Source organism: Pseudophryne corroboree, unplaced genomic scaffold, assembly GCF_028390025.1.
Source record: "Pseudophryne corroboree isolate aPseCor3 unplaced genomic scaffold, aPseCor3.hap2 scaffold_90, whole genome shotgun sequence".
Lineage (NCBI taxonomy): Eukaryota > Metazoa > Chordata > Amphibia > Anura > Myobatrachidae > Pseudophryne > Pseudophryne corroboree.
The window spans coordinates 2,153,305-2,170,579 of record NW_026970479.1 but is presented as its reverse complement, the minus strand read 5'-3'; the positions used below and the strand labels follow the sequence as shown (position 1 = coordinate 2,170,579).

The following is a 17,275-nucleotide window of genomic DNA, read 5'->3' as shown; positions in this document are numbered from 1 at the left end:
CAGGGCCCACACCCTTTTACTTGCCTTTCAGAGCAGCTCTGGAGCTGTTACAGTGCCCAGCTGCTGCAAGAAATCAGCTTGAATGCTTCAGGGGCTGGGGCATAGCCAACATGAGCCCCACACCGACGGAGGGTGGAGGTGTTTAATGCGAACTAAGGGTCATCCAAGCACCGCAAAAGGCCGCCATGCCCTGCATACCCCTTTTCTCTTTTCATATGCAGATGAGGGTTCCAGCCAACTTTGGCCCACTGCTTGGATGACATCACCGTATGCAAATCCGTCTTCTGCAGACCTTTTCCCAGGAATGCTTGTACTAGTTGTTGCATTTGGTTTGTTGTTTGGGGGTGCTTCAGTATTAGGCAGCCTTCTGCTCTCCCATGTTCATCTGAAAATATCTGTTCTCCCTGCAGTTGTTGTCCCCAGATGAGAGTTCCCTTGTGCTGCCTCAGTTGAATCTCCTTTACTTGACAGAGATGTGCCTGAGCAGCGGCCCTCCCCAGCCCTATCCCAAATCATACTTATTTTGCATAGGAGATACCATTGTCATGAAGATTGTTCTCCCAGGGTGAGGTTCATTCATTGCATTCTGGGTATGCTGACCCCTGTGATTTCCCCAAATGTGGGAAACTCGACTGCATTATTTGTGGTAGTGGGGGACTGTGTTTGTGCTTTCCTCTGGTCAGCTCTGGTAAAAGTCAGATTTCTTTGTCTCAGATCTTCCTCTAGCCTTGTTCTTTTTTCGAGAGTTTCCTTGTGCTGCCTCAGTTGGATCTCCTTCACTTGACAGGGGGGTGCCCGAACAGCGACCCTCCCCAGCTCTAGCCCAACTCCTACTTACCTGCCAGGTGAGATACTATGATCAGGAAGGTGCTTCTCCCAGGGCAAGGCTCACCCAATGCACTCTGGGTGTGCTGCTCCTACGATTTCCCCAAATGTGGGACACTTGATTACATAATTTGTGTTTCCTCTGGTCGGCTCTCGTATAATTCAGATCTCTTTGTCTCAGGTCTCTCTCCAGCCTAGTTTGCTGTCTGTTTCCACTTCTCTTTTCTTGAGCCGCTCCCTTCTATGCCCTTGTGCACTATCCTGACTTCTCCCGTCTGCTTACTTTGTGCCTTCCAACGCACAATGCAAACTACAGGTAGTGCTGCAGGGCCCACACCCTTTTACTTGCTTTACAGAGCAGCTCTGGAGCTGTTACAGTGCCCAGCTGCTGCAAGAAATCAGCTTGAATGCTTCAGGGGCTGGGGCATAGCCAACATGAGCCCCACACCGAAGGAAGGTGGAGGTGTTTAATGCGAACTAGGGGTCATCCAAGCGCCGCAAAAGGCCGCCATGCCCTGCACACCCCTTTTTTATTTTCATATGCAGACGAGGGTTGAAGCCAACTTTGACCCACTGCTTGGATGACATCACCATATGCAAATCCATCTGCTGCAGGCCTACCCCCAGGAATGTTTGCACTAGTAGTTGCATTTGGTTTGTTGTTTGGGGGTGCTTCAGTATTAGGCAGCCTTCTGCCCTCCCATGTTCATCTGAAAATATGTGTTCTCCCTGCAGTTGTTGTCCCCAGATGAGAGTTCCCTTGTGTTGCCTCAGTTGAATCTCCTTTACTTGACAGAGATGTGCCTGAGCAGCGGCCCTCCCCAGCCCTATCCCAAATCATACTTATTTTGCATAGGAGATACCATGGTCATGAAGATTGTTCTCCCAGGGTGAGGTTCATTCATTGCACTCTGGGTATGCTGACCCCTGTGATTTCCCCAAATGTGGGAAACTCGACTGCATTATTTGTGGTAGTGGGGGACTGTGTTTGTGCTTTCCTCTGGTCAGCTCTGGTAAAAGTCAGATTTCTTTGTCTCAGATCTTCCTCTAGCCTTGTTCTTCTTTCGAGAGTTCCCTTGTGCTGCCTCAGTTGGATCTCCTTCACTTGACAGGGGGTGCCCGAGCAGCAATCCTCCACAGCTCTAGCCCAACTCCTACTTACCTGCCAGGTGAACTATGATCTTCACTGTTAGGGCAATCAGGATGTGGAATTCCCTGCCAGGGAAGGTGGTAATGGCGGACTCTGTAATTGGATTTAAAAAAGGAATGGATACATTTCTGAATGAAAAAGCTATCCAAGGTTATAATACTTAAAATATCAACATGGTTAATCCGGGGGTAACATGAGTTATAGTAGCTAACTAGTCATAAAACATTATTCAGCAAGTATGTAGAATCATCACAACTTAAAACAGGTTGAACACGATGGGCAATTTGCCTCTATTCAACCTCAAAAACTATGTTACTATATGTTACTATATTACTATGTTACTGTAGTATACAGAACACCACAATGTAATGAGCAGTGATAGTGAGCACTGATGAGGATACTAGAACTGACACTGAGCAGCAAGATGCAGCACTGGACTATTAGTAATGTACTGTAGTATGCTGAGCACCACAATGCAGCACAAGACAATGAGCAGTGATACTGAGCACTGATGAGGATACTACTGAGAACTGACACTGAGCAGGAGAGACACACTACTAGTATTACAGAGCAGCAATAAGTAACCACTGATACTGAGGAAAAATTCATTATCATTTAACTGGGCAGTGAAGTGTGTGAATTGTGAATATTCCCCATCAAAAATAAAAAACAAATCATCTATGTAACGGCCATAGAAGACGAGGTCCGCGCCCAAGTCCCGCCCCCATATGTGCGCGTCCTCAAACGCGCCCATATATAAGTTGGCGAAACTCGGCGCGAACCTCGTCCCCATGGCCGTCCCAAGTATCTGTAAATAATAAATTTTATTAAAGATGAAATAATTATGAGACAGAATAAAAGAAATTGAATCTACGATAAATTTACGTAGTCTGTCTGTCATAGTGTCGGCACTGTTCAATAGATGTTCTATTACTGCTATCCCTTTGTTATGGGGAATATTAGAATATAGGGAACTGACATCACATGTGACAAAAAAATAAGAGTTCTTCCACTTAATCTTAGCCATAGAATTTAAAAAGGCAGTGGTATCTCTAATGTGTGATCGTAATGAAACAGCATGTGGTTGTAAAAAGAAATCTACAAAATGTGATAGGTTAGCAGTTAGTGACCCAACACCAGAGGACGCTCGGGACCAGCCAGCCTACCGGAGAGGTAATCAATTAATTCACTAACACCTGTCATCGGCTCCTGGAACTTTGAGACGTTACATAACATAGCTCTTGAATACAGAGCGAGTGAGTGCATTCTACATCCATTAATTCTTTTCTTTACATCGTAACAATTGTGTCTGAATATACATTCAACATTGTTGAATAGATAGCTTGAAGATCTGATTGCAACAATTGTTACCACTATATTGCTGCTAGTTATCTAGCTGACACCTGCAATTTGATGTGAATGTAGAATAGCTCTTGGCAATAGAATTGCAGTGAGGATAAAGGGTTTTATGATAGGATATAGATCTGGTTTATTGTACAATTTTTACTGTATTATAATAAATATACTTTTACATTTAAAAAATCCCCAAAGACACCTTGGTTGTTATTTAATTTTAGATCACAGGGTCAGTGAGTGTTGAGCGCTTCTATTCTATATCCACTTTTCCTTAGCTTGTTAATCTAGGAGTAACACACTACTCCTTATAGAAGCGCACACACCTCTGACACTTCGGATCTTATTTTCAAGTTATAAGCTATTTCGCTTAATTTATTAGAGGAATAGAGACACATCGGCGCAGCAAAATTATTTCTCTTCTTCTTTCACTGATACTGAGCACTGATATTGAGATTTCCACTGAGAGAACATAGCCACGTCCTCTCCGCTCTCTCTTCAATGCACGAGTAAAAATGGCGGCAACGCGCAGCTCTTTATATGGAATCCGAATCTCGCGAGAATCCGACAGCGGGATGATGACATTTTCCCTTGTTCAGGTTTTCCGAGTCAGGCGGGAACAACCGAGCCTGCCTCGGACCAGTGTAAACCACGTGGAGTTCGTCGGGAATTCGGTTCTCGGAGAACCGAACCCGCTCCTCTCTACCTTATACCCATCAATTTTTTTATTTTCAATCTAAGCCCCTGCAGTTTTCTGTAAGCATCTGCTTCGCTATGATGATCAACAAGTCACAAGGGCAAACACTCAGGGCTTGAGGCGTAGATCTTAGGACCAGCTGCTACAAGCATGGCAGAGGTGTCACTATCACTGGTGACACCCAGAGAGGTGGCGAGGGAGATTGTAATGCAGTGCGCGCAGATAAGCAGTGCAATGGTAAAAAGGAGGCATGGTTTCATAGGTAGGGGCGTGGCCTGGTGGCCTGAATCTACATTTTGTTGCTCCGGGTGTCCCGGGGGTTGGGGGCTGCACCCGGGGACTAGTGTGTGTGCGGTGCTGGCTCCTGCACAGTGACAGGGCATGGCCACCGAGCATGACGCCTCCATTCTTGACCATGCTGTAATTGCAGTCGCACTGCAGTTCAGCGTGATCATATAAATTGGTGTAGCCTCCTGCTGGTGCAGACTGTATGTGCGCGCAGGAAGCCGCCACCATTTTTGTGATCACAGCGGCTGAATGTGATGTCATACAGCCGCTGTGACCACGCCCCCTGTGTCTCCTCCGTTGCAGACCCCATTTTGAAGCCTTGCCCCCGCACCGCTCCATCCCTGACTTGGAAATGGAGTGTTGCTGACCCCCCTCTCCCCCCCCCCGCCCCGATTGACAGGCAGAGGCGATCGCATTCTCTGCGGGGTGCCGCAGAAAATGCAGGCACATGCGTATGCTCTTAGCAATTTTTGCAGTTGGATCGCTTATTGTGATTGCAATCCAACCTGAATCAGGCCCTATTACCTATCACAATGCGCTGCGGGCAGTACAAAATTGGGTTAATATAGGAGTAAAACTCCCAGACCTGTGCTCCTTAACTGTACCTGGTGGCTAGTGGAGCGGCTGCCCAGTAATCAGTGTCCACGCCAGTGCGCACACGGTCCACCCCCTACGGCCACGCTCCCCTTCATCAGCGGCCTCGTGATCCGGAAGGGCGGTGTGTGTGTGACTGACCTTAGGAAGAAACTGGAGCCTCCGCTGCAGTGACCCAGCAACCAGGGCACGGGAGTATACAGCGCCGCTGGGAGTGATGAAGCTGCAGTAAAGATGTCTATTAGACCTAGCCTGCTGCAGCCCTTGTAGATTCTCATAAAACAAGTTCTTCTTTTCTTGTCAAAATTAATAGCTAAGAATAGGCTGCCTGAGGCAGGCCCCTGTTAAGAGGCCTGCTACTGAAGGCACCAACTACAAACTGAGCTCCCTGTTCATGGAAGCGGGGTTATAGAGGAGAATGCACTGAGCATCTTGGGAACAGTCAAAAGCTTTGAGCCGGTTGGTGCCTCAGATCAAGATCCTACTCTACACCCCAATGTGAATCCTTGTGGAGTCCAGTGTACCCCACAGAAGAAATTAATGTGTCACACCCATTGGCAGCAACCTTAGAATAGCTGCTGACGGGCACAATTGAGAAAGGAAGGGGGGGGGGGACATTTGAATCCAGCACATAGATGCAATTCAAATATGTAATTTGTACCTTCCTATTTTAAAATATAATGGATGAACCTCACCCTGTGAGAACAATCTTCATGATCAAGAGATCTCATATGCAAAATAAGTATGAGTTGGGATAGGGCTGGGGAGGGTGGCTGCTCGGGCAGCCCCTCCCCCGTCAAGTTAAGGAGATTCAACTGAGGACGCACAAGGGAACTCTCGTCTGGGGACAACAACTGCAGGGAGACCACATCTGTTCAGATGAACATGGGAGGGTGGAAGGCTGCCTAATATTGAAGCACCATCAAATATCAAACCATATGCAACAACTAGTACAAGCATTCCAGGGGGAAGGTCTGCAGAAGACGGATTTGCATACGGTGATGTCATCCAAGCAGTGGACCAAAGTTGACTGGAACTCTCATCTGCATATGAAAAGAGAAAAGGGGCATGCAGGGCATGGCGGCCTTTTGCGGTGCTTGGATGACCCCTAGTTCGCATTAAACACCCCCACCCTCCTTTGGTGTGGGGCTCATGTTGGCCATGCCCCATCCCCTGAAGCATTCAAGCTGATTTCTTGCAGCAGCTGGGCACTGTAACAGCTCCAGAGCTGTTCTGTAAGGCAAGTAAAAGGGTGTGGGCCCTGCAGCACCACCTGTAGTTCGCATTGTGCGTTGGAAGGCACAAAGTAAGCAGACGGGAGGAGAAGTCAGGATAGTGCGCAAGGGCATCCTTTTCTCTTAGTCCGTAGAGGATGCTGGGGTCACATTAAGAACCATGGGGTATAGACGGGATCCGCAAGAGACATGGGCACTTTAAGACTTTCAAAGGGTGTGAACTGGCTCCTCCCTCTATGCCCCTCCTCCAGACTCCAGTTATAGGAACTGTGCCCAGGGAGACGGACATTTCGAGGAAAGGATTTATTGTTAAACTAAGGTGAGCATCTTACCAGCTCACACCTTAAGCATGCCGCAGAACGTGGCATTCAACAGAACACAAGCCAACGGCATGAACAATTGCAGCAAAAAGCTGACCAGAACCATAACACAACATGTGTATAACCACAAGTAATAACTGCAGACACAGTATGGACTGGGACGGGTGCCCAGCATCCTCTACGGACTAAGAGAAAAGGATTTACCGGTAGGTATTAAAATCCTATTTTCTCATACGACCTAGAGGATGCTGGGGTCACATTAAGAACCATGGGGTTATACCAAAGCTCTTGAACGGGTGGGAGAGTGCGTACGACTCTGCAGCACCGAATGACCCAACTTGAGGTTATCATCAGCCAAGGTATCAAACTTGTAAAACTTAGCAAAAGTGTTTACTAAATAGCTGCTCGGCAAAGTTGCAATGCCGAGACTCCCCGACCAGCTGCCCAGGATGAACCCACCTTTCTAGTAGAATGGGTCTTCACCTAATTCAGTAACGGCAATCCTGCCGTGGAATGAGCATGCTGAATCTTACCACAGATCCAGCGCATAATGGTCTACATGGAAGCAGGACACCCAATCCTGTTGGGAGCATACAGGACAAACAGAGCCTCTGTTTTCCTAATCTGAACCGTTCTGGTGACATAAATTTTCAAAGTTCTGACCACAGCCAGAGACTTTGACTCAACGAAGGTGTCAGTGGCCAAAGGCACCATGTGGAAAGATGAACCACCTTCGGCAGAAATTGTTGACGTGTCCTCAATTCTGCTCTATCTTCATGAAAGATCAAATAAAGGCTCTTGTGATACTGCATGGTTTGTACTGTTTTCCATGTGCTCCCAGATCTTTCAAGCAAGTAGCATGGTCAAGAAAGTTCTGTTTGAAAAGTAACAACATTTACTGTCATTGTTATAGAATTTGGGAGAAAAAACAAGAAGAAATCTGCACTGTTGACGCACTGGACAGAATGAATGAATCATAAAATATAACCTTTATTAAGTATGTATTAAAATTGGATAAATATTAATATTATTATCCCAAACTGCAGTGAAACATAAAGGTTAAAATCACAGAACTAACATACATGTGCATAAGAAGAATAAAGAGATGTGAAAAAAAGGTTTAAAAAGCGTGTCCGTGTGTGATTATTTTTGAAGGCACAACCCTGGCGGGGTTGTTTATATAGATATATATGTTGCTAATAATCACTTTCTAGCGTAATGTTATTAAATAGCTGTTAGTATCTATGTCGTCAGGTACCACTGGGTCGTATCCTATATACTCCCTTCACTCAATAGGGGTAACCTCCCGGGAAGCCATCCCCATTGGCGAATTTGTGGGGGTGATTGAGTATAACCGGTAAGCTAACCTCCAATTTGTGGGGTGCTTAGGTAGATGGGGATCACTTATTTCTCTGTGTCCCCTAAGACTATATTCCTAAATTCAATACCATAGCTTTCTATATCGGATAAGGAATCACTTGATAGGGAAATCTCTATGCATCATGGAAAGATCATATTTATTAATATCCAAACTAAAAAAATGATGAATAGCTTTAATTTAGCTGTTTAGATATAGTTAATTGGCGAGATATACCAACAGGTGCGGTTGCCTTAAGGAATATGGCAATTCTAATATAAATAGCAGCCCTCCTTCATATAATCAGCCAGATCTTATTAAATCTGGTCCAGATATAGCCGTTCAGATATACTTAATTGACAACATATATCAATCGGTGGGGTTGCCTTAAGGAATATAGCAATTCCAATTCTCATATAAATAGCAACCTTCCTTCATATATTCAGCCAGATCTTATTTAATCTGATCTAGGCGTAGGCAATAATGCTTTCCTTAGAGGTATAGCCACCTCAATTCTTATTAGGAAGCAAAGTGTCTGTCATAATGGTTTATCCAATTCATCTAAGAAATAATATATTCCATGTGTCAGAGATTCATTACTCTCTATTTACACTGTTAAAGAGTTAATTCTTATTATGTTACAGTGTAATGAAATTATCATATAGGGAGATGTGGCAATTCCATGTGCTATATATATAATAACCCTTAGTGGTCCAGATTCCACAATGAGGAATTTTCTTATAAACCGCTGAAACACACAGCTGTTTGACTGACTTCCAAATATATCTATCTCACTTTGTAACAGTCTTATGATAGAGAAACCGTTACATATTCGGTCACTTAGTTATCTAAAGGTAAACAGACTCAGTGTGAGGGTAATATAATATATCAAATGCGCTGTCAATAATCGTGGTAACTGGTGTAATAATGTGGTATATTGAGTATGCTAGTAAGGCATATAACTGCTCTCCAGCCTTTAAGTGTTACCAATCAATTTGTTACACTGTAAAGGATTTATGGTGTCCTGTTAGGACATGCAGCTGCTAGGCTGACTCAAAGATTTATCCATTTGTAACAATTATGTAACAGTTATATACATGTTACTGGTATTACATATAAATAGTATGACACAGGCCAGCAGTCCCATGTGTCTAGATTCCACAATAGGAGATTTTCTTTGTCTTATAAACTGCTGGAACACACAGCTGCTAGACTGACTTCAAATATATATACCGGTATTACTTTGTAACAGTCTTATAGTAAAGAGACTGTTACACACTGTCATTTAGTTATCTCAAGGTTAGCAGATTCTGTATTACTTTGTAACAGTCTTATAGTAAAGAGACTGTTACACACTGTCATTTAGTTATCTCAAGGTTAGCAGATTCTGTGTGAGGATAGTGTTCTGTTAGAACATGCAGCTGCTAGGCTGACTCATAGAAAATGTATCCATTTGTAACAAATGACACATACAGCATTAAATTAATATCTATAGCAGCCCATGTGACATCTCTACTCTTATCATAATTGTCTGGTTATTGCCAATCTGGACAGCAGGAGTGATATATATTCACTAGTCCCAATATCCCATCATATAAATATACCCACACTGATATACATTCTTATCAAGAGTTATTAGTAGCTATCTGTATGCACTTTAGACATTGTAATTGCTAAGTGACATCATATCTAGTGTATTCCTTTCTTATAGCTCAGCTTCTATTCCCTATTAGTGGAGACTAACAGCTAACATCATAATCATATATTTTTGTTTTATAACATTTCACATGAGTCAAATACACGCGGACACGCCGTGCCCTACACGCGTGTTTCACTGCATCTATGGCAACTTACATTAAAGCTAACAAGAAAGCACACTCGTTCTGTCTTTAAACTGATAAAAGAAACCCCAATAATATGGGGCATGCAAAAATTTAGATAAAACTCAGTTTTGCTCCTCTCCACGGAAATCTTTAGTAAAAGGCGAAAGATTTGTTCGTTCTGACGAGAAACCAGAGCATGACCAAGATTCCACCTGTCGCCTGAGTGCCATGCCAGCAGTCCTCATTCAGCTCAAAGTGAGCACCCAATATGAAAGAAAGAAAGCAGATTTCTCACCAGGCTTCCCCTTGCTATAAGCATGGTTTGTACTCTTTTCCATGTGCTCCCAGATCTTTCAAGCAATTAGTATGGTCAAGAAAGTTCTGCTTGAAAAGAAACAGACATTTACTGTCATTGTTATACAAATAAACTTACATTAAAGCCAACAAGAAAGCTCACTCGTTCTGTCTTTAAACTGATAAAAGAAACCCCAATAATATGGGGCATGCAAAAATTGAGATAAAACTCAGTTTTGCTCCTCTCCACGGATAATCTTTAATAAAAGGCGAAAGATTTGTTCATTCTGAAGAGAAACCAGAGCATGACCAAGATTCCACCTGTCGCCTGAGTGCCATGCCAGCAGTCCTCATTCAGATCAAAGTGAGCGCCCAATTTGAAAGAAAGCAGATTTCTCACCTGGCTTCTCCTTGCTATAAGCATGGTTTGTACTGTATTCCATGTGCTCCCAGATCTTTCAAGCAAGTAGCATGGTCAAGAAAGTTCTGTTTGAAAAGAAACAAACATTTACTGTAATTTCTATGCAAATGAGCTTTCATTAAAGCACACTCATTCTATCTTTAAACCGATAAAAGAAACCCCAAAAAGATGGGGCATGCAAAAATTGAGGTAAAACTCAGTTTTGCTCCTCTCCACGGAAATCTTTAGTAAAAGGCGAAAGATTTGTTCGTTCTGAAGAGAAACCAGAGCATGACCAAGATTTTTATCTGAAAATATGTGTTCTCCCTGCAGTTGTTGTCCCCAGATGAGAGTTCCCTTGTGCTGCCTCAGTTGAATCTCCTTTACTTGACAGAGATGTGCCTGAGCAGCGGCCCTCCCCAGCCCTATCCCAAATCATACTTATTTTGCATAGGAGATACCATGGTCATGAAGATTGTTCTCCCAGGGTGAGGTTCATTCATTGCATTCTGGGTATGCTGACCCCTGTGATTTCCCCAAATGTGGGAAACTCGACTGCATTATTTGTGGTAGTGGGGGACTGTGTTTGTGCTTTCCTCTGGTCAGCTCTGGTAAAAGTCAGATTTCTTTGTCTCAGATCTTCCTCTAGCCTTGTTCTTCTTTCGAGAGTTCCCTTGTGCTGCCTCAGTTGGATCTCCTTCACTTGAGAGGGGGTGCCCGAGCAGCAATCCTCCACAGCTCTAGCCCAACTCCTACTTACCTGCCAGGTGAGATACTATGATCTTCACTGTTAGGGCAATCAGGATGTGGAATTCCCTGCCAGGGAAGGTGGTAATGGCGGACTCTGTAATTGGATTTAAAAAAGGAATGGATACATTTCTGAATGAAAAAGCTATCCAAGGTTATAATACTTAAAATATCAACATGGTTAATCCGGGGGTAACATGAGTTATAGTAGCTAACTAGTCATAAAACATTATTCAGCAAGTATGTAGAATCATCACAACTTAAAACAGGTTGAACACGATGGGCAATTTGCCTCTATTCAACCTCAAAATATGTTACTATATTACTATGTTACTGTAGTATACAGAAAACCAAAATGCAATGAACAGTGATTGTGAGCACTGATGAGGATACTAGAACTGACACTGAGCAGCAAGATGCAGCACTGGACTATTAGTAATGTACTGTAGTATGCTGAGCACCACAATGCAGCACAAGACAATGAGCAGTGATACTGAGCACTGATGAGGATACTACTGAGAACTGACACTGAGCAGGAGAGACACACTACTAGTATTACTGAGCAGCAATAAGTAACCACTGATACTGAGCACTGCTATTGAGATTTCCACTGAGAGAACATAGCCACGTCCATTCCGCTCTCTCTTCAATGCACGAGTAAAAATGGCGGCAACGCGCAGCTCTTTATATGGAATCCGAATCTCGCGAGAATCCGACAGCGGGATGATGACATTTTCCCTTGTTCAGGTTTTCCGAGTCAGGCGGGAACAACCGAGCCTGCCTCGGACCAGTGTAAACCACGTGGAGTTCGTGGGGAATTCGGTTCTCGGAGAACCGAACCCGCTCCTCTCTACCTTATACCCATCAATTTTTTTATTTTCAATCTAAGCCCCTGCAGTTTTCTGTAAGCATCTGCTTCGCTATGATGATCAACAAGTCACAAGGGCAAACACTCAGGGCTTGAGGCGTAGATCTTAGGACCAGCTGCTACAAGCATGGCAGAGGTGTCACTATTACTGGTGACACCCAGAGAGGTGGCGAGGGAGATTGTAATGCAGTACGCGCAGATAAGCAGCGCAATGGTAAAAAGGAGGCATGGTTTCATAGGTAGGGACGTGGCCTGGTGGCCTGAATCTACATTTTGTTGCTCCGGGTGTCCCGGGGGTTGGGGGCTGCACCCGGGGACTAGTGTGTGAGCGGTGCTGGCTCCTGCACAGTGAAAAGGCATGGCCACCCAGCATGACGCCTCCCTTCTTGACCATGCTGTAATTGCAGTCGCACTGCAGTTCAGCGTGATCATAAAAAATGGTGTAGCCTCCTGCTGGTGCAGACTGTATGTGCGCGCAGGAAGCCGCCACCATTTTTGTGATCACAGCGGCTGAATGTGATGTCATACAGCCGCTGTGACCACGCCCCCTGTGTCTCCTCCGTTGCAGACCCCATTTTGAAGCATTGCCCCCGCACCGCTCCATCCCTGACTTGGAAATGGAGTGTTGCTGACCCACCTATCCCCCCCCCCCCGCCCCCATTGACAGGCAGAGGCGATCGCATTCTCTGCAGGGTGCCGCAGAAAATGCAGGCACATGCGTATGCTCTTAGCAATTTTTGCAGTTGGATCGCTTATTGTGATTGCAATCCAACCTGAATCAGGCCCTATTACCTATCACAATGCGCTGCGGGCAGTACAAAATTGGGTTAATATAGGAGAAAAACCCCCAGACCTGTGCTCCTTAACTGTACCTGGTGACTAGTGGAGCGGCTGCCCAGTAATCAGTGTCCACGCCAGTGCGCACACGGTCCACCCCCTACGGCCACGCTCCCCTTCAACAGCGGCCTCGTGATCCGGAAGGGTGGTGTGTGTGTGACTGACCTTAGGATGAAACCGGAGCCTCCGCTGCAGTGACCCAGCAACCAGGGCACGGGAGTATACAGCGCCGCTGGGAGTGATGAAGCTGCAGTAAAGATGTCTATTAGACCTAGCCTGCTGCAGCCCTTGTAGATTCTCATAAAACAAGTTCTTCTTTTCTTGTCAAAATTTATAGCTAAGAATAGGCTGCCTGAGGCAGGCCCCTGTTAAGTGGCCTGCTACTGAAGGCACCAACTACACACTGAGCTCCCTGTTCATGGAAGCGGGGTTATAGAGGAGAATGCACTGAGCATCTTGGGAACAGTCAAAAGCTTTGAGCCGGTTGGTGCCTCAGATCAAGATCCTACTCTACACCCCAATGTGAATCCTTGTGGAGTCCAGTGTACCCCACAGAAGAAATTAATGTGTCACACCCATTGGCAGCAACCTTAGAATAGCTGCTGACGGGCACAATTGAGAATGGAAGGGGGGGGGGGACATTTGAATCCAGCACATAAATGCAATTCAAATATGTAATTTGTACCTTCCTATTTTAAAATATAATGGATGAACCTCACCCTGTGAGAACAATCTTCATGATCAAGAAATCTCATATGCAAAATAAGTATGAGTTGGGATAGGGCTGGGGAGGGTGTCTGCTCTGGCAGCCCCTCCCCCGTCAAGTTAAGGAGATTCAACTGAGGAAGCACAAGGGAACTCTCGTCTGGGGACAACAACTGCAGGGAGACCACATCTTTTCAGATGAACATGGGAGGGCGGAAGGCTGCCTAATACTGAAGCACCATCAAATATCAAACCATATGCAACATCTAGTACAAGCATTCCTGGGGGAAGGTCTGCAGCAGACGGATTTGCATACAGTGATGTTATCCAAGCAGTGGGCCAAAGTTGGCTGGAACCCTCATCTGCATATGAAAAGAGAAAAGGGGCGTGCAGGGCATGGCGGCCTTTTGCAGTGCTTGGATGACCCCTAGTTCTCATTAAACACCCCCACCCTCCTTTGGTGTGGGGCTCATGTTGGCCATGCCCCATCCCCTGAAGCATTCAAGCTGATTTCTTGCAGCAGCTGGGCACTGTAACAGCTCCAGAGCTGTTCTGTAAGGCAAGTAAAAGGGTGTGGGCCCTGCAGCACCACCTGTAGTTCGCATTGTGTGTTGGAAGGCACAAAGTAAGCAGACGGGAGGAGAAGTCAGGATAGTGCGCAAGGGCATCCTTTTCTCTTAGTCCGTAGAGGATGCTGGGGTCACATTAAGAACCATGGGGTATAGACGGGATCCGCAAGAGACATGGGCACTTTAAGACTATCAAAGGGTGTGAACTGGCTCCTCCCTCTATGCCCCTCCTCCAGACTCCAGTTATAGGAACTGTGCCCAGGGAGACGGACATTTCGAGGAAAGGATTTATTGTTAAACTAAGGTGAGCATCTTACCAGCTCACACCTTAAGCATGCCGCAGAACGTGGCATTCAACAGAACACAAGCCAACGGCATGAACAATTGCAGCAAAAAGCTGACCAGAACCATAACACAACATGTGTATAACCACAAGTAATAACTGCAGACACAGTATGGACTGGGACGGGTGCCCAGCATCCTCTACAGACTAAGAGAAAAGGATTTACCGGTAGGTATTAAAATCCTATTTTCTCATACGACCTAGAGGATGCTGGGGTCACATTAAGAACCATGGGGTTATACCAAAGCTCTTGAACGGGTGGAAGAGTGCGTACGACTCTGCAGCACCGAATGACCCAACTTGAGGTTATCATCGGCAGGGATGCAGTGGCGTTAATGTTTCCTGGTGTCAACCTGTATTATTTCAGTAGATATTGAAATGAGGATGCATCTTGCTGCCTTTCCAATGAAGCAAGTTTAATTTAGTAATAGGTGAAAAACCATCCCTACAAAGATGTTAATCAGATACTTGGCTTTGTGGACACTTTTCAGAGAACAAATTTGTTAGCATAAAAATAAAGCCAGAAAATGAAGAGCTGTTTAATCACTCAATTGGATTTTTTTGCCAGCATATTTCTTTTTCTCTGCAAACCACTGCTAAATTGTGCTTCCTAGCTGTTTTTATAAAATCACTGAATCAAATCTAACTCTGATTACATCAGAGAAGGCCAGGTACCCTACACCATAACAGGGGTTTTTGAAATTTTGACTTGTCTACTTAAAGATCACCAAAATCTGATAACAAGGTCAATTACATCCCTGGGTGGGATTGAACCACCAACCCTTTGGTTAATAACCAATCACACTAACCGATTGCACCACAGAGACACTTTGCAAAAGTCCATACTGACAAAGGCTAATAAGCATTCATCTAGAACGTTTCCTAGAAAAACTTTAAAAAGTCAATAATCTGGAGAGTTTTTGTAAGATGTTTCTTCCATCAACCAACGAAGAAACACATTGGTACTTTCCCATGATGAGTGAGTGCTTCAGGATCTCTTGCACTTAAATGTGCAGCAGAGTACTGTAATGAAAGCATGCTGGGTTCATAACCCAGAGGTAGGCAGATTGAAACTATCCTCTGCTATATGCATTTTTTTATTGTTAATTAAAGTAATCCAAAACTGGGATTGATATTTTTTCTCTTTTATTTTTACTTAAAGTACAATAACTTTTACCATTTTAATATGTTTTAATAGTATATTGACAGTATTGTTTTCTTTCAAAAATCCACTTAATTTTCTTTACCCTATTATTAAAATGGTAATTGACAAAAACAAACTACATTGTCACCAGAAGAGCAATACAAAATGTACAAGTGATATATTAAAATCATCTTTCCAGCTTGAATTTCAATGATGCATTGGGGCAACGATTTTGTGAGAAACATCTTCACCCTTAAATAAAGATTTTCTTAATTCCTTACCTGTGTGCTAATTAGATATCACCTTGTTTTCACATTAAACAGACTTCCACATGAGAAAGCAGCAAGGATGCAGTGGCGTTAATGTTTCCTGGTGTCAACCTGTATTATTTCAGTAGATATTGAAATGAGGATGCATCTTGCTGCCTTTCCAATGAAGCAAGTTTAATTTAGTAATAGGTGAAAAACCATCCCTACAAAGATGTTAATCAGATACTTGGCTTTGTGGACACTTTTCAGAGAACAAATTTGTTATCATAAAAATAAAGCCAGAAAATGAAGAGCTGTTTAATCACTCAATTGGATTTTTTTGCCAGCATATTTCTTTTTCTCTGCAAACCACTGCTAAATTGTGCTTCCTAGCTGTTTTTATAAAATCACTGAATCAAATCTAACTCTGATTACATCAGAGAAGGCCATGTACCCTACACCATAACAGGGGTTTTTGAAATTTTGACTTGTCTACTTAAAGATCACCAAAATCTGATAACAAGGTCAATTACGTCCCTGGGTGGGATTGAACCACCAACCTTTTGGTTAATAGCCGTACACACTAACTGATTGCGCCACAGCGACACTTTGCAAAAGTACATACTGACAAAGGCTAATAAGCATTCATCTAGAACGTTTCCTAGAAAACTTTAAAAAGTCAATAATCTGGAGAGTTTTTGTAAGATGTTTCTTCCATCAACCAATGAAGAAACGCATTGGTACTTTCCCATGATGAGTGAGTGCTTCAGGATCTCTTGTAAATAATAATACTTATTTAAAATTTTCAATCTAGTGTCCTTCGTTTGGGAGAAAAATGCAAAGGTACAATACAGCTTTTCCTTGCCAATATCTCTCTTTTGCAAAGAGCTAGGCATTGGAAAATTCAGGGCTATAACGTGTAGATGAAGCACTAACAGGAGGCTTTAAAATTTTCATTCTAGTGTCTTTCGTTTGGGAGAAAAATGCAAAGGTACAATACAGTTTTTCCTTGCCGATATCTCTCTTTTGCAAAGAGATAGGCATTGGAAAATTCAGGGCTATAACGTGTAGATGAAGCACTAATAGGAGGCTTTAAAATTTTCAATCTAGTGTCCTTCGTTTGGGAGAAAAATGCAAAGGTACAATACAGCTTTTCCTTGCCAATATCTCTCTTTTGCAAAGAGCTAGGCATTGGAAAATGCAGGGCTATAACGTGTAGATGAAGCACTAACAGGAGGCTTTACAATTTTCATTCTAGTGTCTTTCGTTTGGGAGAAAAATGCAAAGGTACAATGCAGCTTTTCCTTGCCGATATCTCTCTTTTGCAAAGAGATAGGCATTGGAAAATGCAGGGCTATAACGTGTAGATGAAGCACTAACAGGAGGCTTTAAAATTTTCATTCTAGTGTCTTTCGTTTGGGAGAAAAATGCAAAGGTACAATACAGCTTTTCCTTGCCGATATCTCTCTTTTGCAAAG

General features: G+C 43.8%; 7 non-coding genes across 7 annotated transcripts; 4 read left to right on the top strand and 3 right to left on the bottom strand.

Annotated features, from left to right (window-relative positions):
* Positions 1–514: 514 nt before the first annotated feature.
* Positions 515–678, top strand: LOC135044882 (U1 spliceosomal RNA). Its single transcript, XR_010237418.1, has one exon. It is a non-coding gene; the product is annotated as a U1 spliceosomal RNA (small nuclear RNA).
* A 152-nt stretch (positions 679–830) lies between these two features.
* On the top strand, positions 831–993 carry LOC135044571 (U1 spliceosomal RNA). The gene has a single exon (XR_010237134.1). It is a non-coding gene; the product is annotated as a U1 spliceosomal RNA (small nuclear RNA).
* A 671-nt stretch (positions 994–1,664) lies between these two features.
* LOC135044852 (U1 spliceosomal RNA) lies at positions 1,665–1,828 on the top strand. The gene has a single exon (XR_010237389.1). It is a non-coding gene; the product is annotated as a U1 spliceosomal RNA (small nuclear RNA).
* Positions 1,829–9,724: 7,896 nt separating this feature from the next.
* Positions 9,725–9,840, bottom strand: LOC135044682 (U5 spliceosomal RNA). The gene has a single exon (XR_010237223.1). It is a non-coding gene; the product is annotated as a U5 spliceosomal RNA (small nuclear RNA).
* A 286-nt stretch (positions 9,841–10,126) lies between these two features.
* Positions 10,127–10,243, bottom strand: LOC135044816 (U5 spliceosomal RNA). The gene has a single exon (XR_010237355.1). It is a non-coding gene; the product is annotated as a U5 spliceosomal RNA (small nuclear RNA).
* A 270-nt stretch (positions 10,244–10,513) lies between these two features.
* Positions 10,514–10,629, bottom strand: LOC135044617 (U5 spliceosomal RNA). The gene has a single exon (XR_010237158.1). It is a non-coding gene; the product is annotated as a U5 spliceosomal RNA (small nuclear RNA).
* Positions 10,630–10,773: 144 nt separating this feature from the next.
* Positions 10,774–10,937, top strand: LOC135044357 (U1 spliceosomal RNA). The gene has a single exon (XR_010236962.1). It is a non-coding gene; the product is annotated as a U1 spliceosomal RNA (small nuclear RNA).
* Positions 10,938–17,275: the final 6,338 nt, after the last annotated feature.